The sequence below is a fragment of the Pinus tabuliformis genome, chromosome 2_1 (assembly GCF_031772625.1).
Source record: "Pinus tabuliformis cultivar Carrire ecotype Pingquan chromosome 2_1, CPIR1, whole genome shotgun sequence".
Lineage (NCBI taxonomy): Eukaryota > Viridiplantae > Streptophyta > Pinopsida > Pinales > Pinaceae > Pinus > Pinus tabuliformis.
Genome location: NC_142299.1, coordinates 200017818 through 200030700, shown reverse-complemented (window position 1 = coordinate 200030700; position 12883 = coordinate 200017818). Strand labels below are relative to the sequence as shown.

At 39.2% G+C, this 12883-nt stretch overlaps 1 pseudogene; it reads right to left on the bottom strand.

Moving 5' to 3' along the window:
• The window catches only part of LOC149199420 (arginyl-tRNA--protein transferase 2-like), a 93290-nt pseudogene extending 84647 nt beyond the window's left edge, over positions 1-8643 (bottom strand).
• Between the last annotated feature and the right edge of the window lie 4240 nt (positions 8644-12883).

Here is a 12883-nt window from a genome sequence, read left to right as displayed (position 1 = left end):
TCCATTTTTCTTCCTAAGTACAGTGAAAGTCTAGTTTACTTCTTGATCCTTCAAGTTGTAGTCACTGCGATATTCATTTGGAGGATACCGTATGATTGGGTTTCTATACCGACATCCTATCCACTCAGGCCCCATGGTTAAGACCATGTTACTATATTTATGGAAATGAGAGGAGGCATCTTTAAAGTTTCGGTATCTAAATGGTTCTCTATTTATAACAGTGTTGTTGGAGACTTCCCATCTTTCTCTGGCTGTAGACAAGGCTTCTTCCTTGATCTCCTGAAAGTACTCCTTCCCAGCTTGTATAATATCCATGTGGAATGACCCTAATTAGCCTACAACACCATATCACTTCATAAAGTTCTTGTGCCTGACAAAGAGATGTAGGGGTTTTGTAGGTGCCCCCCTAACCCATAGGTCGATTCCATATTCATGCTTTCTAAAATTATTATGAGCCTTGGCCCACTTGAGTTGGTTAGTAACAAAAGAAAGAAATTCCTGGAATTGGACATCCCCTATAAAGGGGCCAGGGTTGTTGTCTCTGTCCTCTTGCAAAAAGAAATTGTGCATGTAAAGTTCACAAAGGAAGCGTTGTACCTGCTTGTTCTACTCTTTGAAGCACTTGACAAATTCCGAGGTAGTTTTGATTTCCACAGACTTGTTAGCCATAACATCTTTAATTTTTAGCAGGAGGTACCTTTCCAGGAGGAATAATGCATAGTTTGTAGCAGGATCTCTGCATGAGAGGGTGTCTGAATAAAGAGAGAAGACAGTCTACAACTACTATTTAGCCTTTTGTAATTTGTCCTAAGCTCTCTCAACCTTTTCTTCTTAGCCATGTACTAAGCACAGGTCTCATCCTCAGTAGTTGTGAGTGCCTCAAACTTTTTCCTTAATTCTCGCTGCATACGTAGGGGCACTACTTCCTCGTTGTGTTGAGTTAATTCCTGGTAAACCTTCAGTAGTTCATTCTGCAGTCTCCTAGTAAATACCTCCCTTACTAAGGGAATGTAAGTATGTGTATCCTCTGTTTGGGCTTCATTATCTTGTGTCTCCATAGGCTCAGTTTGGACATTAGCCTCGACTGCTTCTTGAGTTATGCAACAATAAATTGGGATGCCTTCTTCAACATCAATTGGAATGACAACATTCCAAGTAGGGTAGTTCATTTGGGTCTCCTGTGAGAAAACACAGGGGTCTTAAGTCTGCATTTCAGTGTCCTCTATAAGAAATGGCTCTGACTGAGTTTCATTTGAACAAACTAAAATAATCTCAGTTTGGATTTCAACATCTTTTCTAGAACAATGTTCTGTTTGTGTTCCTCTGGTCTCCATTTCCACTTTCAATTTTCTGGCTCTAATTTCTTCTTTTAACCACTGTTTTAGCTGCCCAATTATTCACTTCTGCCTTCTATGCTTTTTAAGCATTTTTCTGAGCCTGTCCTTGTAGGACTTCTTTATTCTGGGACTTCCAACCAGCAGTGGTGCAATTGCATTTTCCTCAAGTTCAAGCTTAGGTGGTATTGTGTTAGCATCAGGGAGGGTTTCAATTGGAATTGTATCTCCTGATGGATCTTCACCTTCTAGCTCTTCTTCATCATGAATTTTTCTCAGGATACCCCAATAAAATGGTGTCTCCTGAGCAGTTATTGTTCTTCGAGTTTTATTCTGGGTAGGCCTCTTCCTCATGGGACTTAGAAAAAATAGTGTTACTTGTTTGATTTTCATCTCCCAAAGTTTCATCTGCAGGATTTTCTTCAGCTGGGGGGTCCACTGGACTGTTATCTGTTGTCTGAATTTCTTCTCTAATGACTTCCTCTTCATGCACCTCGGCTTCAAGGGGGTTTTCCACAGAATGGACTGGTTCCCTCTACTCTTCCAAGAAATAATAAATGGCAGTTTTTGATCACAACGAGGGCTTTCAGCAGAGGCATACTAGTTGGGGCTACAATTATGTCCTTCAACATTCTTAGATTGTTCTCTTCCCTCGCCAAATATCCCCATGTTTTCCAATACCCTGGCCACCTCTTCCTCATAGTCTTGCAAAGGGGTATTTTGGGGCTTGGAGGTGGTGTGTGCGATGGCCCGACGTCATTTGTTTGAATTGGTTATGTCGTTGGGACTTCACCCACATTGAACACCTATTTTTCGGACTTCACCTGCACAAGGCCTCTGGCAGTCTAGCAGCCCATTCTCACCAATGTGTTGAGACTGTCTTGGTTAGAATCAATTCAATGAACTTATTAGTGTTTTCGATCTACCTGTTCACCTGCGGGTGATACGGGGAAGTGATCTTGTGTATAATGTGATGGTTTCTGAGAGTGGCAGTAATCTTGTGTCCTACAAATTTCCCTCCACCATCTGTTATCACTTCTGATGGTAAACCATACTGCACAAATAGCTCAAAAATGAAGTTAATTACAGATTCCTCTGTGGCTCTTGGAAAATCTACTGTTTCCACCCATTTCATCACATAATCTGTGGCAACCAGTATGTATGCCTTTTGATTTGATGGCAAATGGAATGGGCCAACAAAATCCAATGCCCATCGTTCGAAGGGTTCTATGACTAGTTGGGGTTGTAGCGGCATTTCATCAGATTGGCCAGGTCAACCCAACCTTTGGCAACTATCACAAGCCTAGGCATATTTCTTAGCATCTTTAAAAATAGTGGGCCAATAGTAGCCCATCTGTAATACCTTATGCCCTGTCCTACAATCTGCGAAGTGTTCCTCGCAGGGCTCATCATGGCAAGCTTTCAGGATGTCATAAATCTCATCCTCACAAATGCAACCGTGTATACACATATCAGACCATGTGTGAAAAAGATATCTGCCAATACAAGAGAATTAGGTACTGCGCTAAATGATTTGTTTCCTCTCCCTCGATGTCAAATTCCTGGGAAGCTTCCCCACTACCATATAATTTGCCACATCTTCGTACCATGGCATCTTAGCTATCACGGCAAACAAATGTTCATCTAGAAATTGGTCGTCTACTGCCAGTGGATCACTTACCTTCGAGATTCACAACAGAAAATCAACAAGTGGGTTTTCCTTCCCTAGACGATCCTTGATAGTAATGTCAAACTCCTATAAAAGAAATAGCCAACGAGTCACCCGACCATTTGTGATAAGTTTGTTTTCTAAATACCGAATGGTAGAGTGATTAGTATACAGAAAAACTTGATAGCCAGTTATATAATGTCTAAATTTGCTTATTGCATAAATAGCAACTAAGAATGCTTTTTTTGTTACTGCATAATTAAGTTCTGTAGGAGTAAGATTTTTGCTAATATAATATATAGCATAAGGTTTCCTGTCATCTTCCTAGCTGAGGACAACACCCATAGCTACATTTGATGCATCTATGGATATGTGAAAAGGTAGCTCTCAGTTTGGTACATGTAATACTAGTGCCATCGAGACTAGCTTCTTTAAACCTGTAAAGTTGTGTCACATTTGTTAGACCATTTGAAATCAACATTTCTAGTTAAAGCATATAAAGGCACAAAAATTTCTATTTTTTTTTAATAAACCTATGATAATAGCCTCATATCCCAGGAAACTGCGTACCTTTGTCTGAGTACGGATAGGCAATAAAATAATTACCTGTATTTTTGGTGGATCTACCTGAATCCCTGCTGCAGAAATATAATGTCCCAAGATTACACCTTTGATCATCATCATGTGACACTAGACATTGCTTTAACATAACCTGGTAGCAATGCATCATTCTAAAACCTTTTCTAATGTTTGCAGTGCTTGATCAAATTCATCCCCATATGGAGTAAATTCATCCATATATAGCTCAAGTCCTTCATTTATCAGGTCAGCAAAAATGTTGAGTATAGCTCTTTGAAATGTGGCAGGGGCATTGCACAAGCCAAATGGTAATACTTTGTAAGCAAATGTACCCCAGGGATAGGTGAAGGTTGTTTTTTATTTCTCTTTAGGGGCAATTTGAATCTGATTGTAGTTGTTGAAGCTATCTAGGAAGGAAATGAACTGCTTCCCTGCCAACGTATCAAGGACTTGATCAATAAATGGGAAAGGGAAGTGATCTGTATGTGTTGCCTTGTTCAATTCCTGGTAATCTACACAGATACACCACTTCCCATTTTTCTTGGGGACAACAACCAATGGAGAAACCCATTTGCTATTAGAAATAGGATAAATGAAATTCATATCCAACAGCTTCTGTAACTCTTCTTTCACAATGTCCTTGAGATGTGGGTTCAATCTCCGCTAAGGTTGCTGGATAGGGCGAGCATCCTTTTCGGTATAGATGTGATGTGTACACAACTGTGGGTATATACCTTTCATGTCGTGATAATCCCAGGAAAAATCCCCTTTATACTTTTTCAGGACCGGAATGAGCTTTTGTTGCTGATCATTTTCCAGGCTATCATTAATGTTTAGAACTTTGCCTAGTTCAATTTCCACAGGCTCGTTGATATGAACAATAGTTGTCTGGATATGTTGATCATCTGTATCCTTCAAAGTATCTTCGATGGATTCATTATCAAGAATTGCTTTCAACATTTGACAGTTTACATTACTCACATTAGCTGGTTGATTGATAAAATTGTTGATAACGTCATCTTCATTTTGGTCTTTGAATTCCAGTACCTCTGCTACTGTGAGTGGTGAACGGATGATTTCTTCTAGGTATGCTGGTGGTTGTTTACATTTTTTTTATCATGGGCAGACTTGGCTTGGCAGGAGGATATAAAACAAGATTTTTTACAACGTCCCCCTTTGCAATAGCCATGTTTCCTTCTCGACAGCTGATATAAGCATCAACTGTCACTGGCCAAGGTCAGCCTAGAATCAGATGGTTCCCATCCAATCGACTCTTTGGGTTTATAACAAGAAAATCTACTGGATATTACCATGAATCAACAGAGACCGTAATATCTTGTAGGGTTCCTTCTAGCCTTACCACCGAATGATCAACCAGTTCTATTAAGGTGGTGGTTGGTTCCAGTGCTGTAATACCAAGTGCTTGATAGATTTCTGTTGTTAAAATGTTGATGGCTACATGCAGATCAACTAGTGTATTGGGAAAAGAGTGCCATATATCTAAACTATCACTATGGGGTTTCCAGGATCTTCATACTTTATCAGAGTTTCCCCACCCAAAAGTAAATCAGATAAGGTTCCTACAACATGAATGGTGGGTGAAGTTTTTGCTTTCCTCGTAGGCTTCTTTACACATAGCTCTTTAATTGTTTTAGCTTAGATGGGAATGTCTTGGATCACCTGGAGGAGAGGAATTTTTATACAAAGATTTTTTAGTTCCCCTACAATATCAAAATGTGGGTAAAAAATCGGCTTAAGTATCGTTAACCTTTCGGGGAAAGGGGGAGAAGTTACTATGAGTTCCTCAGGATCTTTATGCTGATCTGTCTCTTCTGCTTGTTTCATTTCAGTATTAATTACAGGTGGTGGTATATGTACAGGTGGTGTTTCAATCTCCATTGATGGCTGGTCCCTGTTTTCCTCAAGGTGGATGGTATGTCCTGACCTCAATCTAAGTTCATTACATTCTTTTTGCTCAACCTCATAGTCTGAGTTCTCAACAATTTGCACCAACTAGAACATTTTGTTATTGGGATTTGGATTTAGTTGGACTAGCAATTGAGGGTGTAGAAGAGGCTGATGATTTTGCTGTAATGGATAAGGAGTTGACAGTACAGGTTGAGGATGAGGACTTGTCCCCATGGGAGTATTGATATTCCTAAAGGTCGCTACCAATTTTTAGACCAGTTCAAATTTTGAGAAGTGGAGGCAGGCCACTGGGATTGATAGGGATTGCCTTGCCAAACAGGAGTAAAAAGAGAATTTGGCCAGCCATTACTCAGAAAAGATTGAGTTGACCATGGTGTCATAGGGAATAGCTGAGGTTGCCAATTCGAGTAAGGTGATTGGCCTTGCCATGCTTCCCTAGGGTTCTATTTCTTATTAAACTGTGAAGAAGGAAAGAACTGGGATGCATCTTGTGACATAACTGTAGGTTTAGCCTGCCACTATTGACACTGGTTCATTAGATATACTGCCTCTGTCTCCTCTTCTGCTTCCCTGAACACTACTTTCAGCCTTGGCAGTGATGGAAATTGTTCAGTGGCATGATCCTTGGTAAAGATAGCACATGTCTGATCCATGTCTAATGGACACTCCCGTTGGCTGTGCTTCTTTTTACATCGTGGGAAAAAATAGACAAGTTTTGTTCTGCTAAGGCTTGTTTTTATTTAGCCTATAGGACATTCAGCTGCATTGTGTGGGTGCTCAGGATGTTTGTCTTGAAATCTTCCAGGAGGTTACTAATTTCCATTCGTGTTACGCCTCCTGTTGGTGTCCGAGTGTGAATACCTATGAAATGCCTTTCCACATTTAATTTATCAATCCGGGTGCATACTTTGTTTCAATGTAACACACAAAATATATGCAGGTAGCAATGACAAAATAAATCAACAATCTTAGATTCAATGATAGAGTTAATGAAAGAACCGCTGTAACAACAAATAAGAATGAATTTCAGAATTATAAAAAGCATTCACAACAATTAATTAAAATAATGTAACAATAATTGAATTATATCAACACACATGAAAAAATAACACACAAAAATAATGAAACACCTGATCAGAAGAGTGGGCCCGACTCTCTGACCAGGGCTGCGATGGATCCACAACTTATAGGAAGAACAACAAAATAACTTGCATTCAATTAACTTAAACAATCTTTAGTTACAATCTGAATATCTTGTATGTCTAACCCCCATTCACAGCATTGAAACTCTTCTTATACAATACATAGAGAAAACTTTTTTCTCAATATGGCATCTAATGTTCTATCATTATACAATCGTTACAACGACCAACTAGTTGCCAAGAGAAAGACAAGAAAGGTCTGGAATAGGCTTGGAATCTGTTATGCTGTTACAGCGCTTGCTGATATGATGTTGGAAGCTCGGAGTCGCTTCTGTGTTTTGCACTCGTAACCTTTGACTAGTGGATCTGTGGAAATGGAAAGATTAGTAAATCGCATAGGAAAAATCTCCATGACTATTACTTCATTAATTAAACATTCTGTCAAAGTAATCGAAGAGGATTTACCTTATGGATTTAGAGCAATTAGTGAATATAAATGATACAAAGGAGTGAGAGAGAAAGAGTAAAAATGGAGGGAAAAAGTATGCAAATTTGTCACCCAACATATCCCCCCAACTGGTCTTTCTGCATGTCCTCATGCAACTCATCATCTCTTTAGATCTGGGTTGGACCGACTATAGTCAGTGTGCAGCTGAGCAAGGTCATAGTCTTCGGCCATCTCTGTCCCTCAAGGTTTATATCCTTCTGTCATAAGGAAATCCTTCCACCAGTCATTACTCACATTGTATGTTGGGGTGTAATGCTCTGTTGGAAGCCAAATGAGGGGAAACTGAAACCTCAGCCCCATCCACTGGACCCCACAAGTCTGAATGCATGCAAAAAAATGTGGCACCCTTTCTAGTGCTCGTACAAAATTGGATGCCCCAAAAGGCTCCCAGTTTCTAATAGCTGATGACGACATCATCCATATTCTTTGGAAACTATCAAGGGCTTCGTCCTGAAAAGTGACTATCTGTCTGACACAGAGGTCAGTACACCATTTCTGTGTTGCCAGCATTCATTCCTTAGACCCCTCAATCTATAGAAAGGTAGAGTGCTTGTTATAAATAATGACTAGCTAAACATTCTCCCTCCTTATTAGTAGTGGATTTGTAGCTTGATTTTCTTCAAAGGTATCGCAAGCCTTCCTCCATTTAACCTGGTTAATGGTGTAGGAGGTAAAGGCTCTTAGGTGCACATCTCCCACGAATGGAACCGGGTTGAAGCTCTCGTCATCCTTTAAGAAATAACCATGCATTTAGAGCTCACACATCAAATGTTGATTCATGATATCATGGATTCTTATAATACGTAGGAATTGTATCGGGTCCTTGATCTCATTGCTGATATCCTTGTAGATGCTTTCCAAGTAGAAGAAAAATCACTGCTCATGAAGAAACCAAGCGTAACTATGGGTAGGAGGCCGATAGGCCATTACCTGTTGTTCTAGGGTAAAAATTTGTTCCTTATCTACCTTAAACACTTGTATCTGCCCTTCCAAAACCCTTATCTTTCTCTGTTGTTTTTCATGCCTCTACTTTTATTTGTCCATTTGGTCTACATACTTAGCAACAATCACAACAACCTGCTCTCGAACCCTCGTTGTCTCCTTCTTTTGTTCATTCACGACAAATTTCCATCTTTGAATTTCAACGCTAAGAAGAATTCTCGGGCCTCAAACAACTGTTCCACAGGACCAGACTGTGTAGCAGCAGAAGTGGTGGGAACATCTTCTGTTTGTACAGTGACCGAGGAGACCTCGGCCTTGGGCCTTACAACCTTCTTCGTGTGGTGCCTCTTGTCCTGTGGTTGATGCTAGTTCTTGTGGAACAATTTCAACCTCAGGATTTACCTCTTCCACATTTCCTTGCCCTGATTGAGTTGGTGGTGGTTCTTGTGTAGCACCCCCACTCATTTCAACATCTACATTTATTTGGGCAAGTGATGATGGTCCTGGTGTAACAGCATCACTTGCTAGCTCTTTGACCATAACTTCTTCTTCTTTCTCTTCATTAATGAAAGTTTATTCCTACAAAACAACATCAACTCCATCCATTGCCTTCGTATCCCCATCGATAGGTTCCACAGGCAAGGATGGCTTGTGTGACAACCTCGACTGTATCACCAATCGTCTCTTCGACTTCCATTTCTGCAATAATAGGCTCCATAGATGGGGTTGGTTCTTGTGTGAAGGCCTCGACTTTGTCTCCAACTGTTACTTCCACTTCCATCTCTTCTGGTTCCTCTTCTTATTTCTCCATTTTCTCGGGTTCCTCTTCTCCTCCTGTTGTACTAGCAAGGGATGTTGGTCCTTCCTCTGATCCTTCTGGTTCTTCCTCTTCTGTTGTTGTACCAATAGGAGATGATGGTTCTTCCTCAGGCTCTTCTTCCTCTCCTGTTGTACCAGCAGGAGATGTTGGTTCTTCCTTGGGCTCTTCTTCCTCTCCTGCTATACTAGTAGGAGATGCTAGTTATTTCCCCTCTAATTCCTCGGGCTCTTCCTCTCTAGTAGCTATAAAAACTGCCACTTCTTCCTCTATCATCTCGAGGAATTGTGTCCAAGGTACTTGAAATTGGGTCAATGCATGCATGATGAACATTCGAACCAATCCTTGATTTGTGAGGACCGCCAGCACTTGGAATGAGCTCCGAGTGTACTGCATCATAAGTTGAAGACTCTTCATCAAGAAGAAAGGCATGTTCATAGAATGAACTTGTGCCTGTGGAAATCGAAGGTGGGCTAGAATTTTGAAGTGGTATTTGAACAGGGTGGTAAACTTCCCTTCGTAGGTTATATATTTCATAACAGAGCCTTCTACTTCACCCCATGGATGCAGCAAGGACTTTTGGTCATACCCCCTTCCCTTCAAAACAATGCTTTCTCCAGCCTGCAAAAATAATTCTGGTAATTTGGCAATGAAGCCTTCCTTGAGAACCACTTCTGCCCCTGCTGTGTTAACCCACTAACTTCTGCAATGGCCTCCTCTGTGACAGGGATTTCTAATCCTCTAACCCGCAACCAATTCTCGTCCAAATTCATTGTGAACTCCACCGTGATCCCCTCGTCAAACCCCTGCAATTTGTTGAAATAAAAATCCCATCTTGCCTCTACAAAGATCCACCACACATCTGCATTGCTGTGGACTAGGGTTGTATCCTTGGGTTCATGACACACAGCTAGTCCGCTCATACTATAGAAACTATAACAGCACTTTAGACCCAGTAGATTATTGGGAGGAGTGACAACGACTAACTTCTTGTAGTAAAAGCATGGTAAATGAAAACGAATGAGGTGGATTGATAGTAAAATGGAGTGTACCATTGCACAAGGTTTAATGATGCTCATGGTTTAATAATTAGTGCGGTTTTAATTACGCCATTGTTTAATTATGATGACACCCCCCCAACTTATAAATAGCCATCAGCGGCATGTCAATGTCTTGTCCACAAAATATTTAATTAAATCTATAAAGGTCAATGGAGACGTACTTGGTGACCTACCTGACAGTTGGCAGAGTAACGACGGAGTAACAACAAATATTACTTGGAAATTTTTACAAGAAGGTCAGTATTAGTGGATTGATTGTCCCTATTACTCAAGAAATTTTTCAGCTCCTCAATTATTGCGCTTTGATAGTAGCTCCTGCAAAAAGACAAACAATTGAGTAGTAGCATCATTATCTCTATCTATCTATCTATATATCTATATATATATATATATATATATATATATATATACATATACATACATATATATATATATATATATATATATATATATATATATATATATATATATATATATATATATATATATATATATCTATATCTATATCTATATATATATATATATCTATATCTATATCTATATCTCTCTCTCTCTCTCTCTATATATATATATATATCTATATATATCTATATATCTATATATATATATATATATATATATATATATATATATAATTCAAGGGTGTAGAGGAGGTATCCTCTGCACCAACAACCTTCAATCCATATTTTTCAAAGACATGTTTGATGAAGGCTTCTATGGAGGCTGGGTGATGGTAAAGTCTAAGTCGATGTCCATTTACAATGAAAGAAACACGAGAATCATTGATTGTAATAAATATGATAGTCCCATTGTCAAATACTGCATCAATCTTGTATGGTCCCAACCATCATGAGCAAAGCTTTCCTTTCAAATCCTTAAAGCGGGAATCATATAGCAATGCCAAATCCCCTCTGTGAAACACCTTATTTTTAATAAATTTATTGTGCCATTTTTCTCTCTGCTGCTGTATGGTAGTAGTTCTATAGACAACCATTAAAAAAATTTCATCCAGCTCATTTAGTTTTTCTAGCCAGTGTTTCCAGGCTTCTGAAAGATCCAGTACTACTTCCAGTGCTATTCAAAGTGTACTGATTTCAAATTCTATCGAGAACAATGGGGATTTTCCATAAATAAGTTCAAATGGTGAAAATCCCGTTGTGTTCCGCCATGTTGTTATATACACCCAAAGAGATTCAGGCAGCTTTTCAACCCAATCCTGGCAATGATTTTCCATGGTCTTGGTGATAATGTTTTCTAATGCTTTGTTTGTACTCTCCACTTGATTATTTACCTGAGGATGATATGGGGTTGTTATCCTATGTTTGATCCCATATTTTTCCATAAGCTTTGTTATCATGTGTGGCGTGAACTGTGCTCCTCCATCTGAAATTATCTCTCTTGGAGTACCATATCTGGCAAAGATTTCTTCAAATAGAAATTTAGAGACAACCTGCTCTGTCGCTTTTGCTATAGCCTTGGCTTCCACCCACTTCATCACATAATCTGTGCAGACTAAAATTTGGACTTTCTAATGTGAAGGTGGGTTAAATGGACCCACAAAATCAATGGCCCATCTTTTGAAAGGCTCAAGAACTACCCGTGGCTATAATGGCATTTCATTTGAGAGACTATGCTAACCCATCCGTTGGTAGTTATTGCATCTTCGAACATAGTTTCATGCATCACTGAAGATAGATGGCCAATAATATCCCATCTATAACACCTTGTGGCCAGTTCGTTTGTCTGTGAAATGACCCCCACAAGGGCCATCATGAGAAGCTCTCAAAACCTCATAGATTTCACTTTCTTCTACACAACGACAGATCTGTTGATCACCCCCTGTATAAAAGAGATATCCTATTATCCATGAGTAATGGGCACTATGATGAATAATCCTTCATTGTTCCCTGTATGAAAAATGTTGAGGTACTTTTCATGTAGACAAATAATAAGCAATATCTGCATACCAAGGGGTATAAGTAGAAATTGAAAACAAATGTTCATCCAGAAAGCTATATTCTACAGGTTCTCCTTCATTATCAACATTTAATCTAGACAGAAAATCAGCAACTATGTTATCCTTGCCTGGTTGATCTATAATGGTGATATCAAATTCTTGGAGTAATAACAACCACCCTTTTATACACCCAGGAGTTACAGGTTTGTTAATCAAATAGCTGATTGCTGCGTGATCAATACGCACAAAAGTAGGATACCCATTAATATAGTGTCGAAATTTGTTAACAACATAGATGATAGCCAAGAAATCCTCCATTACCGTGTAGTTTAACTCAGCAGACGTTAAATTCTTGCTGACATAATAGATCGCATATGGCTTCTTATCTTCTTGATGTTCCAACACTGCCCCTACAACCATTTGAGAGGCATCTACATGGATATGAAACAAAAGTTCCCAGTTGGGACCACATAAAATTGGAGCTTGGCAGATTATTTCTTTAATCTTTTCAAAAGCTACTTCACAATCATCTATCCATAAAAATTCTGCATATTTAGTTAACAGCTGAAAAAGTGGAAATGCAATTTTATAATTTTTTTCTATAAAATGCTTATAGTAACTAGCGCAACCAATGAAACTGTGCACCTGAGTCGGTGCCTTAGGTATAGGAAAATGTAGAATTACCTTTACGTTGGTAGGATCAACTTGTATCCTAGTAGCTGAAAGTAAATGTCCCATCACTACTCCCTCTTATCTCATCATATGGAATTTTGTTGTACTTGGAGAAACATGCATTTGTTTACACCTTTTAAGAACTTTCTCCAAGTTTTCCAATCCTTCTTCGAATGAGCCCCCATATGGCGTGAAGTCATCCATGTAAATTTCAATACTGTCATTGAGTAAATCAAAAAAATTCCCCAGTATTGCCCTCTGAAAGGTAGCAGG